The sequence below is a fragment of the Hyla sarda genome, chromosome 6 (genome assembly GCF_029499605.1).
Source record: "Hyla sarda isolate aHylSar1 chromosome 6, aHylSar1.hap1, whole genome shotgun sequence".
Lineage (NCBI taxonomy): Eukaryota > Metazoa > Chordata > Amphibia > Anura > Hylidae > Hyla > Hyla sarda.
In genome coordinates, this window is record NC_079194.1 from 212766160 (window position 1) to 212781589 (window position 15430).

The window sequence follows — 15430 nt, forward strand, 5'->3', positions numbered from 1 at the left end:
GTTCTCCACCTTGGAACGAAAGACGATTCGCTTGGATTCCTCCTCAAAGTGCCTTTTCAAGCTCTTTTTGGTCTCCTCCAGCTCCTCCCTGACGTCCCAGCAACACTGGAGCAGGTCCTGCAGGGACCGCAGCTCGCGCTGCAGTTTCCTGAAGTCCCACTTCTTTGCACACGCCTGTTGTGTGCCTTTTGCCTGAAAGAAACAACGGAATTCGACTTTAACATATTCCCACCAATCGCTGATGCACTTGAACAGACATTTGTCATTACGCCATACAAGGTACGCATCCCTAAGTTCCTCCATGACCTCCCTCTGCTTCAATAGGGCACAATTCAACTTCCAGGAGCCTGGGCCAGGTGGGAATCCATGGCCCAAAGTCCACCGGAATCGAATGGCCCTGTGGTCAGAGAAGAAGCAGGGGACCATAAAGTACAACACCTTTCTGACTGCTCTCGAAGTGAAGATGAAGTCTATCCGAGAACGGAGCGAGCCATCGGGGCGGCTCCACGTATAGTTTACGGAGCCGTTCCCGATGGACCCAACAACGTCCTGCAAGCATGTCTCTGTCACTATCTCAATCAGCAGTTTAGACGTCACTTCCAGGTTGTCGGATGTGCCAGAACTGCGCCCGTCCACCTCAATGGGGCAGTTGAAGTAACCACCCAACACTACTGCCCTAGTGGTGGCAAGTTCAGCCTGCAGGGCCTGGAGAACCTCCAGTCGGACATCCCTCTCAGGGGAGGCATACACGTTGATGAGCCGCACGGGCTCACCCGCCCAGTAACCGTCTGCCACAAGAAGTCTGCAACAGACGAGCTTCCGGACGGAATCAAGTGCAAAGTTACCGCCCCCGATCAGGATGGCCACCCCCGCAGACCTATTGTCACCCCCACCAGACCAGTAGGAAGGGCCGTGAGGCCACTGCCTGGCCAGAGGGTTGTAAGACCTAGAAGCAGACAAAGCACATTCCTGCAGCATGTAAACATCACACCTCTGGGAATCTAAGAACGTAAGGACAGTCTGAAATCTAAACCAAGCTCTAATACTCCTCACATTAATGCAGAAGATGTTGAGATCAGCCATGGGAATAAAAAAGAGAGGTTAGTTCAGATACTAGTTACCGCTCTGGTCGGGCGGGTCCTCTTCTCTGGCGCCTGTCGGCTCCTGTGGCTTCTCATAGCGCCCTTCCAAGAACTCGTCGTAGACCGTGTTGGCCGGAGTGTCCAGGATTTTCTTGACCTCTGGGTCCTGCAGCAGCTCCTCCATAGATTGAGCTTGGACTGGCTCTGCTTGGACCTGCTCCACTTGGGCCTGCTCCATCTCCTCCTCTCCTTCTGAAGCTTCAAGGCTCTCGCAGACCTGCTCCATCTCCTCCTCCTCATCTGAAGCTTGAGGGGTCTCGCAGGTCTCGATAATCTTTCTTTTGTGGGACTCTTCTGATGCGTTGTCCCTTCCTTTCCTCTTCCTCTGTATGGTACCTGGGGGAGGAATCACAGGAAAGTCCTCCGAAGGGCGGGCACCAGCAGCTGGAGGGGGGTTAGGTGCTGCTGGGCCAGGAGAGAAAGGAGGTTGGGTGGGGCGGGGGGCAGGAGAGAGTGCCCGGGCAGGGGAGGCCGGGGCAGGGGTGGGCCGGGCAGGGCAGGGGAGGACGGGGCAGGGGTAGGGGTGGGCCGGGGTGGGGTACGGGGGGGCAGGGGCTGTTTCGTGGTTTTTGCCACTCGTCAGTACAGAGCAGGGTGATCTGGCTTGGCTGGGGTAAGAGGCCTGAGAGCAGCTAAAGGGGGTGAGTATTTACCTCAGGGCGAGGCCACCACTCCTGGTGTAACGGAGCTTCAGAAGGCCATTAAGCACTCCGCGGGCATTCTGGGTAGGGGAATATGCAAAGCAGCTCATTACATCACCTTTTCATGTAATGTTCCCTGGTATCAGCTTAGCTCCTGTTAAGGAATATAAAAAGCTGATTGGATTTTATGCCAAGCCAGACTAGTCCCCAAAAGGGAAGTTTCTATTCATCTGCAGACAGCTGTTTCGTGGTTTTTTATTTTTTATTTTATTTTAAAGCCGATGAACGTGCTCTCGATTCACCCAAAGTGCAAGAAAAAGTGCAAACGTGTTACACTAAAAAACGTGCACAAAGGATGCGGTCTATCGCAAGCCCTTTTCCAATAGGAGAGAGGCCCCCCAACAATCCTTACCCTTCGCCTCCGGACCAAAAGGTACCTGCGAGGTTCCAGGTTCGATGTCCCTTTTCGCCGAAGCTACTAGGGGACCACAAATGCTCCCGGCATCCCCCTTGGCGTTAGCCAAGGTATCTGCCCGCAGAGCCGATAACGGTAGGTACCTTGCCAAAGCAGGAGTACCCGGGGTGTTTGCAGGGAGGTGCGGAACCTAATGGCCACACACACCTCCCCTAGACCGCCAGGAGGGATACCCAGAAGGGCTACCGCATCCTGACTAATCCTGTGAACACACAACACGCAAAAAGTGACACAGTGAGACAAAAAGAAATAAATAAGTGAATGTGTGCAGATATACTGCCCGGACATCCGGCCGGATCTATAAAAATTTATCTGATCCTAGCGAGAAGGCCGGGAATCAAGAGGTGAGTGCCACAAGGGGAAGAGATTATGGTGCCCATGCTTCAACTCAGTGAGCCAATACTCCCAGTGGGTTTCGGCACCTCGGGGTCACCACTCCCCGAGGCACAAAAGTACCTCGGCTCTAGACCCTCTCAGCCTCATGGCGAGACCCTGAGGGAACAGGTCACATCAGGGCAGCCGTCGAGCTGATTCCTCAGAACCAGCCCCGGAAAGCCCTGGTACACCTGCATCCTCCATGCAGCACCCATCCCCACCAGCCCCATACCGGCGTAGTTTGCCACCGGCATGAAAACTGATAAGAACAGACACTACACTTGATCTTAGCCAAAAGGCCGAGACAGCTGTTTCGTGGTTTTTGCCACTCGTCAGTACAGAGCAGGGTGATCTGGCTTGGCTGGGGTAAGAGGCCTGAGAGCAGTTAAAGGGGGTGAGTATTTACCTCAGGGCGAGGCAAAATGGACAGAGTCAAGAGGACTGTGATGTACAAGGATCCCCGCAAGGGTGGGAAGGGAATACCCGATATCCCCACTCTGCTGAGGGCCTCCTTTGCATGTGTCAGCTTGTTTAAAAGACTGGCTCAGCGGGCAGGTCCATGTCTCGCTTGTTTCTCATGCCCCTCTGGAGACAGCTGGGCTGGGACAGGTGGGACAGCTCCATCCCTTACAACTGGAATGCTCCCTGGTTCTATGGGGATGTGGTCCGGTTTGTGAGGGAGCACCAGCTGGAAGGACTGAAACCTGACCTATGGAAGCCGAAGACAATCTACAAGCTCATCCGAGCTAAGGACTTGACTGAGCTGGTTCCGGGACTCCCCACAGCCACTGCAGAGACAGTTTGGAATAATGTGGCCTCAAAGCGGCTTACCAATGGACATAAGGACTTGTCGTGGATGGCCGTCAAGGGAGGACGCGCTCTCAGGTCGTTCATGCATGCCCGCAACCTGTGCACAACCCGGTACTGCCCCCTGTGCCCCTATGTGGAGGAAACATATTTGCATGTGTTTTGGCAGTGCCCCTTTGCACAGGGTCTGTTAGACACCCTGGAACATGAACTCAGAGACTCTGTACCCAGGAACTGCCTATCGTACCATTCGGTGTCTGTTCCCTGGGACCCACGACGTGGAGGCCATCCAGGAGGTCTGGCGCCTTATGAACTGTTTTAAGGACGCAGTGTGGCTTGCCAGGAACCGCCTCGTGATCAACAGGGAGAACATGTCCATCCGAGACTGCGGCAGGTTCATCAAGAGCCTGCTTAGAGACTATTCCAACTTGGACAGCCCGGCCGTCGATGAGGAAGAAGAGGAGTGAAGACCCCTCTCCTTCTCCCATGTCTCCTTGAAGATACAGCCAGGCAGTTTGGCCCTGTGATCCGCCCCCTCCCCACCCCCCACATAGTCGCCCATACCCCCCACGCCCCCGCCCCACAGCCCATGCCCCTACCCCGATCATAGATTGTATTGTTTTGCTATTCGATCTCTTGTGCTTTTCTATTACAGGATTGAGCGGAGTGTTAGAGTAGCATGATGTGTGATGTATAGCTTAGGGAACCTTTGCTGTGTATTGTACTGTCATGCTTTGTGTGATTGTAATTTATTGTATGACTTGTAATGACTGAACGGACAATAAAGCTCTTTCAATAAACCACGAAACAGCTGTCTGCAGATGGGTAGAAACTTCCCTTTTGGGGAGTAGTCTGGCTTGGCATAAAATCCTGATCAGCTTTTTATATTCCTTAAAAGGAGCTAAGCTGATACCAGGGAACATTACCTGAGCTGCTTTGCATATTCGCCTACCCAGAATGCCCGCGGAGTGCTTAATGGCCTTCTGAAGCTCCGTTACACCAGGAGTGGTGGCATCGCTCTGAGGTAAATACTCACCCCCTTTATATATATATATATAGATATATATATATATATATATATATATATATATATATATATATATATATATATATAGAATATGTGTTGCATATTTTTTACCACTTGTTTTCTCCCTAAATGTACAAATCAATTTATAGTTTTTTTTTTCCTTCTCATTTCAGATCCATGTATCCTGAGGACTACTTCGAATTCGGCAGACTACGATGATGACCAGTTTTTTTTTTTTTGGTAACTAATAATAAAAAGGTTGCTAAGGGCTTGTGGGGGAGTGTTTTTATAAATAAAATTTTTCCAAAGGTGTTTTTTTTTTTTCATTTACTTTACAGGCTTAGTAGTGGAAGCTGTCTTATAGACGGAATCCGTTAATAAGCCGGGGCTTAGCTTTAGCCCCCAAAACAGCTTGTGCTGTTACTATTAATAAAATGGTTAACGAGGGCTTGTGGGGGAGAATTTTTTGGAATAAAAGTTTTTAAAACGTGATTTGTTTATTTTTTATTTACTTTACAGGCTCAGTAGTGGAATCTGCCTGATAGACATAATCCATTACTAAACCAGGGCTTAGCGTTAGCCACAAAAACAGGTAGCGCTAACCCCCAATTATTACCCCGTTACCCAGCGCCACAGGGGTACTGGGAAGAGCTGGTACCAACAGGCCTGAAGCATTAAAAATGGCGCTCCTGGGCCTAGGCCATAACAGGCTGGCATTATTTAGGTTGAAGGGCTAGTGACAATGGTCCTTACACACCCTGGTAATGTCAGGCTGTTGTTGCTTGGTTGGTATCTGGCTGAGAATGAAAATATGGGGATCCACACATGTTTGTTGCATAAATAATTAAATATTTTTTTTAAAAATTGTGGGATTCCCCATATTTTCATTCTCAGCCAGATACCAACAAAGCAGCAACAGCCTGACGTTACCAGGGTGGACGAAGACCATTGTTACTGGCCCTCCCCAGCCTAAATAACGCCAGCTTGTTACCGCCTATGCCCAGGAGCACCATTTTTGATGCTCAAAGTCTGTTGGTACCGGCTCTTCCCGGAACTCCTGTAACGGTGGGTACCGGGGTAATAATTGGCGGTTAGAGCTAGCTGTTTTTTGCGCCTAACGCTAAGCCCTGGTTTAGTACTGGATTCCGTCTATCAGGCAGTTTCTACTACTTAGCCTGCAAAGTAATAAAAAAATAAACACATCACAATTTAAAAACGTTTATTCCAAAAAATACTCCCCCACAAGCCCCTGATAACCATTTTATTAATAGTAAAAAAAAAAAAAAGCTAGTCATCGTTGTAGTCCACCGAATCCGAAGTAGTCCTCTGCATACACAGATCTGAAATGAGAAGGAAAAAAAAAAACACACAAAAAAATGGTTAGTACATTTATGGCGCTCTCCCTTGAGGAGAAAACCCATAAAGCAGGGTTTCCAAACAGGGGGCTTCCAGCTGTTGCTAAACTATACCCCCTATCATTTCCAGACACCCTTTTGCTGTCTGGGAATGATGGGAGTTGTAATTTAGCAGCAGCAACCCTCCAGTTTATCAACACCTGGAGTCTCACTGTTCCTCAACTACTGATCATGAGAGTTGTAGTTTAGCAACAGCTGGAGGCACCCTGTTTCTAAACTACAACTCCCAGACAGCTAAAGCAGTCTGGGCATGCTGGAAGTTGTAGTTTTGGAACGTCCGGAGGCACCCTGGTTTGGAAACACTGGCATGGAGGGGCAACACTGTGTAAAGCAGTGTTTCTCAACCTGGATGTTGCAAAACTACAAGTCCCAGCGTGCTCATACAGCACACTGGAAGTTAAAGTTTTGCTACATTCTGGTTGAAAAACACTGCTTCACACAGTGTCGCACCTTCATACCAGTGTTTTGCAACCAGGATGTTGTAAAACTACAAGTCCCAGCATGACCAGACAGCTAAAGGCTGTCTGGGTATACTGGGCCTTGTAGTTTTGCAACATCCTGGTTGCAAAATACTGCTTCACACATACCTTTTCCAGGCTTCTGAATGGCACATTGCAGGTGCCTGGGAAAGCGGTGTTTCAAGCTTTGTGAGAAAGCAGCCGAGATTCAAAAGTTACGCAATATGCATAACTCCCATTGACTTTGATGAGAGTTACGCAAATGGCGTAGCCCCACTAGCTAGTCTGTTTCGTAACTCAGGAGTTACGCAAACAGAGTAGCCAGTGGGGCTGCGCCGTTCATGCGACTTTCATTGAAGTCAATGGGAGTTACACAAATTGCATAGCTTTACCATGTCTGCTGCTTTTAGCTTTCCCAACCCCTCCAGACGCTGCAAACAGGCAGGGGTAGCGGAGAAAACCGTAAGAAATTTGCTTCCTGTCAATGGTCCTGCTCCTGGCCACGCTTCTCAGCCACTGGTCCCGCTCCTTAACCGCTGGTCCCACTCCACAAGCTGCTGCCGCACTTCAAGAAAATAGAGGCTTGCTCCCCCATAAGCGCATGCGCCAGAATTACTTAATTTACTTAAGTAAACCAGACTGTACTTCTCTATGTACTTACATTACCATAGAGCAAATTTGCTGGTGTCGTGAAGTGACGTCTACACTACTACCTTACGGCCCAATGACATATGTTGTGGCAATACAATTTAGCAACAAATTAACCCAGAGGATTGCTGTCAGTTGTCTCCCTGATGAAGCCACAGAAGTGGTGAAACATGTAGGGGTGTGCCAGTTTGTGTTTTTTAATCAGCAACTCCACTACATATATAGTTAAATTCTAACTAACAAATATAAGTAGTGTTAAAAATAGCCCACTCCTGCGGTGCACAGCAAGGAGTGGGTGTTACCTACTGGAATTTCCTTTTGACATTTTTCAGCTATTTTTGGCTCCTTGGCAGTTTTTCAAAAAGGACATCTTGTTAAGACTTTGGTGTTTTTTTTAAGGAAAATCTTGGCATTTTCCTCCCATAGAAGTCTATGGGAGTGAAAAAACGCAAAGAAAAACGCCATGAGGGTTTTAACTTTGGCATTTTTGCCAGCATTTTTTATTCTTTTTTGGTCTTTAGCGATCCAAAAAAAGTGATGGAGATACATTTTTTATAAAATTTCGTAGGGTACAGTAAAAAAAAAAAAAAGATACAGTAGTGATGGAAAAAATTGTATTTAATGAAATTTTTCTTTTTTATAACAACATTTTTATTAATTTTTAAACAGGGATCAATGTATGTGTGCGGGCATGGCACTATGTAGCCAACATTAATACATATGTAGTGTGTGTGTGTTTTTCACAATTTCTTTTCTCTTACATTTTTGGGTAGTAATATTGCTCCCAGCATGGAACACACTGTTCCATGATTGGAGTATTAGTACCTGTACTAATTCACAGATCGCGCCGGGTCCATAGAGATCCTTCTGTATCAGTTATAGATGCGGCTGGCTACTCTACTATTGTCCTCTGCACTGCCATATACATACACCTATTCATATTTCCCACAGAGCTCTGATCGGCCAGATGGTTCCAGCCAATCACTACTCTCTGACCATAGAAGAGCGGCCAGCCGCATCTATACTTTATACAGGACAATAGCATCGGGTGTCAGAAGTGACATTCGCTGCGATCTGTCTATTAATGCAGGTACTACAGCTCTCAGCATGGAGCAGAGTGTGCTCCATGTTGGGAGTAGTAGTACTTGCAGTTAAGGACAGATCACAGGGGGTGTCACTCCTGACACCTGATGCAATTGTCCTATCTATTGCAAAATCTTATTTGATTATCTTAGTGATATCTTAAATATTATATGCTTCCTGAACTATGATAACAGTGCTGCCATTTGTAAAGCATTTTAGTTTGTCTTCCATTTCATCTCGCTATACAGGTTATTCTAATGTTTCTCACATTTGCTTGGAGTTAAATACCTGATGACAGTTTGATGAAGTTTCAAGCAGATGGCTCTTAACATCAATTACAGCTTCAGTTACAGGCCAAGTCTAAAAGCCTGTTTACCCTCTGCTGTCTCACTCTCTTAGGCTGCTTTCACACTATGAAAAGTAGCCGTTATATAACGCCCGTTATAAAATAGCGGGAGATCGCGGGGTAAACCACCATTAGAAAATCCCTAACATATGTCTGAAAATCCCATTACAGTCTATGGGATTTTTCTAATAGTCATTTTAACCCGTTATCGCCTGTTATTCATAGCAGACGTTATTTTATGACGGGAGATAGTAACGGGAGAAATAGTGCATGCACTATTTCTTCCATTCAATCGCCCGTCACAAAATAACGTCCGTTATGAATAACGGGCAATAATGGGTTAAACGACTATAATGGGATTTTCTAATCGTGATTTAACCCCGCAATCACCCGTTATTTTATAACGGGCGTTATATAACGGGTACTTTTCATAATGTGAAAGCAGCCGTACATAGAAAAACAGATTTCAAATGATTGTTTAATATTTTGTTCTTATTAACGTAGGGTTACCTATGTATCATCATTTTTCAGATAAGTGTCATCGTGTAAAACTGTTTAAATGGGGGGGATTTATCAAAACCTATCCACATGAAAAGTTGCCCAGTTGCCCATAGCAACCAATCAGTTCGCTTCTTTCATTTTTAACAAGGCCTCTGCAAAATGAAAGAAGCGATCTGATTGGTTGTTATGAGCAACTGGGTAACTTTTCCTTTGCACAGGTTTTGATAAAGCTCCCCCTCTGTGTCTACAGATGCTTTTTCCAAGCATTCCAAAAATACATGTAACTTGGCTTAGATGCCTATTTCACCTTTACTCTCAACACTTTTAATGCATAATTATGTTAAAATACAAGTCTGCCCACTGCTTTGCTAGATGTTGTAATTTAATAGCTTTTATCAGCTTGTTATGCAGTGACAATACTGGCATTTGTAGTGCACCAACTGAACACAACTTACTTTGCTTCTAGTCAGCCTCTACCTAAAAGTGCCAGGGCTTATTTTACCATCTCCACTTCTAACTGTGTTGCAGAAAGTGCGGCCCTTTCTATAGACCAGATCGGAATTCTGGCCTCATAGCCTTTGCTAACAACTTTATAGCCATTAAAAACAAAAGTGTGAGAACGCACCCAAAATTTCTAATACACCCCCCCCCCCAAAAAAAACAAAAAACGAAAATGTCCAAACTAAAACTTGACATCCTGCACCACAGTTCCAGGATTCTTTCAGGCCACAGGCTTACAGCTGCCTTTGGAGTATAAGAGTGACACACTGTAACAAACCTACTCCTCATGTAATCTCCTTGCTACTGGGGTGACACACTGTAACAAACCTCCTCCTCATGTAATCACCTTACTAATGGGGACACACACTGTAACAAACCTCCTCCTCATGTAATCACCTTACTACTGGGGTGACACATTGTAACAAACCTCCTCCTCATGTAATCTCCTTGATACTGGGGTGACAAACTGTAACAAACCTCCTCCTCACTTAATTAGGAAATGTAGAAGACAATGGAGCAGACACTTACGGAGCCTGGGGAGGAACGCAGAGAAGCAGCTAACGGAACACTGACTGTACAAGCCTGTATCGGTGGTGCTCTGCCCGGAAGACAATATAACTTCAATAGGAGAGTAACAGAAAAGAGGCGACACTCACCACGCAGGAGACTTCTTTATTCACACAACGGTGACATCAATCAGGTAACAGGCAGGGGAGTGGGATGGAGGACGGGGTTGCCGGGACAAGTTGTTTCATGCGCCCTGCACACTACCTCTATCCGGATGGCTAGAGGAAGTGCGCAGGGCGCACGAAACAACTTGTCCCGGCAAGCCCGTCCTCCATCCCACTCCCCCGCCTGTTACCTGATTGATGTCACTGTTGTGTGAATAAAGAAGTCTCCTGCATGGTGAGTGTCGCCTCTCTTCTGTTACTCTCCTCACTTAATTACCTTACTATATGGGTGACCCACTTTAACAAACCTCCTCCTCATGTAATCACCTAACTACTGGGGTGACACAATGTAACAAACCTCCTCCTTACTATAGGGGGGACACATTGTAACAAACCTCATCCTCATGTAATCACCTTACTACTGGGGTGATACACTGTAACAAACCCCCTCATGTAATTACCCTACTACTGTGGTGACTCACTGTAATAAATCTCCTCCTCATGTAATCACCTTACTGCTGGGGTGACACACTGTAACAAATCTCCTCCTCATGTAATCTCATTACTACCGGGTGACACACTGTGACAAACCTCCTCCACATGTAATCTCCTTACAACTGGGATGACACACTGTAACAATGCTCTTTCTCGTGTAATCTCCTTACTACTGTGATGACACACTGTAACAAATCTCCTCATGTAATCTCATTACTACTGGGGTGACACACTGTAACGAACCTCCTCCTCATGTAATCTCATTACTACTGGGATGACACACTGTAACAAACCTCCTTCTCATGTAATCTACTGACTACTGTGGTGACACACTGTAACAAATCTCCTTCCATGTAATTACCTTACTGGGGTGACACACTGTAACAAACCTCCTCCTCATGTGATCTCATTACTACAGGGGTGACACACTGTAACAAACCACCTCATGTAATCTCCTTAATACTGTGGTGACACAATTTAACAAACCTCCTCATGTAATTACCCTATTACTGTGGTGACACACTGTAACAAATCTCCTTCCATGTACTTACCTTACTGGGGTGACACACTCTAACAAACCTCCTCCTCATGTAATCTCAATACTACTGGGGTGATTGAAAGAGCTTTATTGTCCGTTCAGTCATTACAAGTCATACAATGAATTACAGTCACACAAAGCATGACAGTACAATACACAGCAAAGGTTCCCTAAGCTATACATCGCACATCATGCTACTCCAACACTCCGCTCAATCCTGTAATAGAAAAGCACAAAAGATCGAACAACAAAACAATACAATCTGTGATTGGGGTAGGGGTGTGGGCGACTATGCGGGGGGGGGGGGGGAGGGGGCAGATCACAGGGCCAAACTGCTGGGCTATATCTTCAGGGAGACATGGGAGAAGGAGAGGGGTCTTCACTCCTCTTCTTCATCAACGGCCGGGCTGTCCAAGATGGAATAGTCTCTAAGCAGGCTCTTGATGAACCTGCGGCAGTCACGGACGGACATGTTTTCCCTGTTGATCACGAGGCGGTTCCTGGCAAGCCACACTGCGTCCTTAAAACAGTTCATAAGGCGCCAGGCCTCCTGGATGGCCTCCACGTCGTGGGTCCCAGGGAACAGACCGTAAATCACCGAATGATACGATAGGCAGCTCCTGGGTACAGAGTCTCTGAGTTCATGTTCCAGGGCGTCCAACAGACCCTGTGCAAAGGGGCACTGCCAAAACACGTGAAAAGATGTTTCCTCCACGTAGGGGCACCGGGGGCAGTACCGGGTTGTGCACAGGTTGCGGGCATGCATGAATGACCTGAGAGAGAGTCCTCCCTTGACGGCCATCCACGACAAGTCCTTGTGTCCATTGGTAAGCCGCTTTGAGGCCACATTAGTCCAAACTGTCTCTGCAGTGGCTGCGGGGAGTCCCGGAACCAGCTCGGTCAAGTACTTAGCTCGGATGAGCTTGTAGATTGTCTTCGGCTTCCATAGGTCGGGTTTCAGTCCTTCCAGCTGGTGCTCCCTCACAAACCGGACAACAACCCCCTAGAACCAGGGAGTTTTCCAGTTGTAAGGGATGGAGCTGTCCCAGCTGTCCCAGCCCAGCTGTCTCCAGGGGGGCATGAGAAACAAGCGAGACATGGACCTGCCCGCTAAGCCAGTCTTTTCAACAAGAGTCCGCTGCACGGTGACACATGCAAAGGAGGCCCTCAGCAAAGTGGGGATATCGGGTATTCCCTTCCCACCCTTGCGGGGCTCCTTGTACATCACAGTCCTCTTGACTCTGTCCATTTTGCCCCAGATGAAGCAAAAAACTGTCCGGGTGATGGCCTTGCAAACGGTGATATGGGGAGGCCAGGCCTGTGCGGTGTACTGGAGCCCAGGCAAAACTTCACTCCGCAGGACAAGTGCCTTGCCCTCAATCGAGAACTTTCTGGAGCTCCACAGTCTGATCTTCGAGTTCATCTTTCCTAGTCGGTCTTGCCAAGACTTAAGGGCCGCTCCTTCCTTCCCGAACCAGACTCCAAGAATTTGAATGAAGTCCGGCTTAACAGTAAAGGGGAAGGGGGCGGAAGAAGCCAGGTGCCATTCCCCAAAGAGCATGGCCTCCGACTCTCTGCAGTTGACTTTTGCCCCCGAAGCTCTGCCGAAATCCTCGTAGGTCTGGACGAGTGCAGTCACCGAACGCTGGTCAGCGCAGAAGACGGTCACGTCGTCCATGTAGAGCGAGCACTTGACCTCGTAGCGATCTGGTCCTAGTGCGGTGATCCCTCTGATCTCTCCATTCTGCCGGATAGTCTCAGCGAAGAGCTCTATAACACAAACAAAAAGAAGAGGTGAAAGAGGGCAGCCTTGTCTAACCCTGGGAAGGATGGGAAAGGGGTTAGTCTTCCAGCCATTCACTAACACCGTGCTGTAAATGTCAAAATACATGACGTTAACAAAAGAGCAAAACATCTTCCCCAGACCTAGCCTGCGCAAAGCCCTGTCCATGAATGCGTGGGAGACACGGTCGAACGCCTTCTCCTGATCTAAGCTGACCAGGGCGGCGCGGCCACCGCGGTCCTGGATGTAATGGACCGTGTCTCTCACAAGGGCAAGGCTGTCAGCAATCCTGCGACCAGGAATGCCGCAGGTCTGGTCTGGATGGACGATCCGCCCCATGACAGGTTTCAGCCTGTTGGCCAGCACCTTGGCGAGGATCTTGTATTCCACGTTCAGGAGAGAGATGGGACGCCAGTTTTTCAGGTCACATCTCTCCCCCTTCCGCTTATACAAGATTGTGATCATCCCTTCCCTCAACGACGGAGGCATTCTGCCTCCCACCACCATCTCTTCGTACACCTCCAGCAGGTCCGGACAGATCAGGTCACCCAGCGCTACATAGAGCTCGGCCGGGAGACCGTCACTGCCAGGGGTCCTGTCGAGCTTAAAGCATTTAGCGGCAGAGAGCAGCTCCCCCACCGTCAAGGGATTGTCCATAGCCGCCGCACCTGCTCATGTGTCCGATCTCATCTCGTAGCTCAGTCAGGGGCATGTGGCCAGTATGGAGCTTCCTGAAAAAGAAAGAGTTACACTTCTCACCCTTCTCACCCTTCTCCAGGTTCTCCACCTTGGAACGAAAGACGATTCGCTTGGATTCCTCCTCAAAGTGCCTTTTCAAGCTCTTTTTGGTCTCCTCCAGCTCCTCCCTCATTACTACTGGGGTGACACACTAACAAACCTCCTCTACATGTAATCTCCTTACTACTGTGGTGACACACTATAGCAAATCTCCTCCACATGTAATCTCCTTACTACTGGGCTGACACACTGTAGCAATACGTCTCCTCATATAATCTCCTTACTACTGTGGTGACACACTGTAACAAACCTCCAACTCAGCCCCGCATTACACAGGTCCTTCAACCACGATCTTCCCTCTCCTCCACAGTTAAGCTCCACCCCAACATGTGATGGGCTGCTGGGGCCCCCCGTGATCTCCGGGCTGGCACTATGGTGTTCTGAACATGGAAGCTCCCTCTCCATTCATGCCTATGAGAAGGGGCGTGGCAGCTAGTACATAGCTGTCATGCCCCCCTCCTCATAGACATGAATGGCGGGGACATGTAGTCGCGGAGCTTGCTCTGTGCACTGGATAACTGGGGTGCCATGCCGGAGATCGCAGGTGGTCCCAGCCGCTGGACCCCAGTGGTCAGACATCTTAACCCCTACGCTTTGGATAGGGGATAAGATGTTTAGGGGCGGAGTACCCCTTTAATGTTCATTATATAGGCTCAGGCTTCATTCCACCTGTCCTATCAGTTTGCAGGACAGATAATTTTCCCACATGTTGTGCTGCTGCATGGACTAAGGGAAACAAGGTTTACAACAAAACCGACACTTCATTTGATTCCAGCAGCTCCTTTTTGATGCATATTTGTCAAATTTATTTTTGTCAATACCTGTATCTACTGTATATGAATGACCTGTAATTTTCCAGCTTAAAAGAACAGTGAAACATTCTTATTTCTTTTCTTCTATAGAATAATCACTGTAACTTTCCATGAACTGCTTTTATTATTTGTATCCTAATTATTTTTAACATGCATTCAGTTGCTTTTTCATCATATTTTATACTACACTTAATTCCGAATTTTGTCTATGCAGCAATAGAACTGGCCTAATATTTCACTGCAGATGATGAAGCAATTAATTTTTTGAACGCTCAACAGAAATCGCATCATGCCAAGTTCGGAATTACAGAAACAGATTTTAAAATTTGTTCTTGTTGCCATATTTAGTGAAAGTCTTGGATCAGCTTATAGTGTTTATGGCATGATCATTATAATGTTGCCAGGACTGCAGGTGGAATCATTTAACAGCAAGCATACTACCTCAAATATTGATCTTTTTATTGCCAAAAAGCTCTGCAGTACAGTATAAAGCAGTACACTGCAGTAATAAAGATGTAAATACAGTAAACAAAATGTGTGTATCTAGAAGTTTAGAATTTTTTTGTTATGTTTAGCACTTTGTTTTTGTTTTTTTCATGGTATATTAAAATTTACAAGATGAAATTGCATTATGAAAATGGTGGCTTATATTATACCCAGTCGAAAACAATCAAGTAAAAATTCTCATGTTAATAAAGAAAAAGAAGATGCTATTAAATGATTATGAACATTGCCTTCCTAGAGAGGAGCACAATAAAGATCATCCTAGTACAAATGTACCATTGAGCCACAGGAAAGATAAAGGATTGTATTTTACAAGTGAGCTATTATTTTCTATGGTGGTTAGCTTTTAAAAATAGTATTCACACTTGTTACTCTGTGCTCTAAAAGGAGCTGCTGCCGAGAGGGGAACA

The 15430-nt window shown here is 47.0% G+C and overlaps 1 non-coding gene across 1 annotated transcript; it reads right to left on the minus strand.

Annotated features, from left to right (window-relative positions):
- Window positions 1-2757: 2757 nt before the first annotated feature.
- LOC130277955 (U2 spliceosomal RNA) lies at window positions 2758-2945 on the minus strand. The gene has a single exon (XR_008845649.1). It is a non-coding gene; the product is annotated as a U2 spliceosomal RNA (small nuclear RNA).
- Window positions 2946-15430: the final 12485 nt, after the last annotated feature.